The sequence below is a fragment of the Penaeus monodon genome, chromosome 31, assembly GCF_015228065.2.
Source record: "Penaeus monodon isolate SGIC_2016 chromosome 31, NSTDA_Pmon_1, whole genome shotgun sequence".
Classification (NCBI taxonomy): domain Eukaryota; kingdom Metazoa; phylum Arthropoda; class Malacostraca; order Decapoda; family Penaeidae; genus Penaeus; species Penaeus monodon.
The window spans coordinates 7,636,472-7,637,317 of record NC_051416.1 but is presented as its reverse complement, the minus strand read 5'-3'; the positions used below and the strand labels follow the sequence as shown (position 1 = coordinate 7,637,317).

At 33.2% G+C, this 846-nt stretch overlaps 2 protein-coding genes across 2 annotated transcripts in view; both read left to right on the top strand.

The window, feature by feature from the left end:
• The window catches only part of LOC119593023 (extracellular signal-regulated kinase 2-like), an 86,647-nt gene that overhangs the window by 10,238 nt on the left and 75,563 nt on the right, over positions 1-846 (top strand). The window lies entirely within an intron of this gene.
• Positions 1-846, top strand: part of LOC119593024 (trafficking protein particle complex subunit 6b-like) — a 7,727-nt gene that overhangs the window by 701 nt on the left and 6,180 nt on the right. The window lies entirely within an intron of this gene.

Sequence of the window (846 nt, the reverse complement as noted above, 5' to 3'; positions counted from 1 at the left end):
CATGGAGTTGGGATTTAGTCTTTGGCAAGTGCAACCAAAATTGTAAAGAAGTACCTAGAACTTTTCCAATTAAAGTATAGTGAAGGACCGTGCCAGCTAGGAAGAAGTGGCAATCAGAAGATCTGTGAGTGAAGTCTTCAGATTGGGAAGGGTAGATAGTTTTTTGTTTTTTTTTCTGTATAGGTGTAATTTGTGATAGGGTTCGTTCATCCATTCATCCACACAACCGCAGATCAAATATTCTTGACTCGGGTTTTCTATTTTCCACACTCTACTTAAAAAAAACAAAAAAACTGAACATTTGGCAGTCCTGACAGAATTTGTTTAAAAAAAAATTGTTACATATATTATAATTTGTGTAATCTTTCCTGGTTAATAATATTAAACTAAACTTTCAATGAACACTTTACAATACTTACTGAGTACAATAAAGTTTGGGCACAAATATGGAAAAAGGTTGATAATCAAATATAACCACAATCTCCACATTACAGGAAAAACAGACTTCTGTAATGATAGAGCTTTTGCTGGTACCTTTTTTAATGCAAAATTGCCTGCTAGGTGTACAAGCTTTATTGTGCTAGAACATAGTATATTTGGCAGATACAAACAGCAAAGATTCAAATACTATTCAAAATGTATTCTGGGAAGATAAAGCTTGGTTTTATACCAAGCTTGGTCTTATACTATTGCCAGTGCACAAAACAGTGAGTCAATGGCATTGCTTAATAAACAGCTGTGGGTTCATTTTACTTTGTATAGACTATTTTTTTTGCACCTAATAACGTTGTTACATTTTTTATAAGTGACTATTACATTAGAGCTTGTGAAAATTGTAACCCCCCA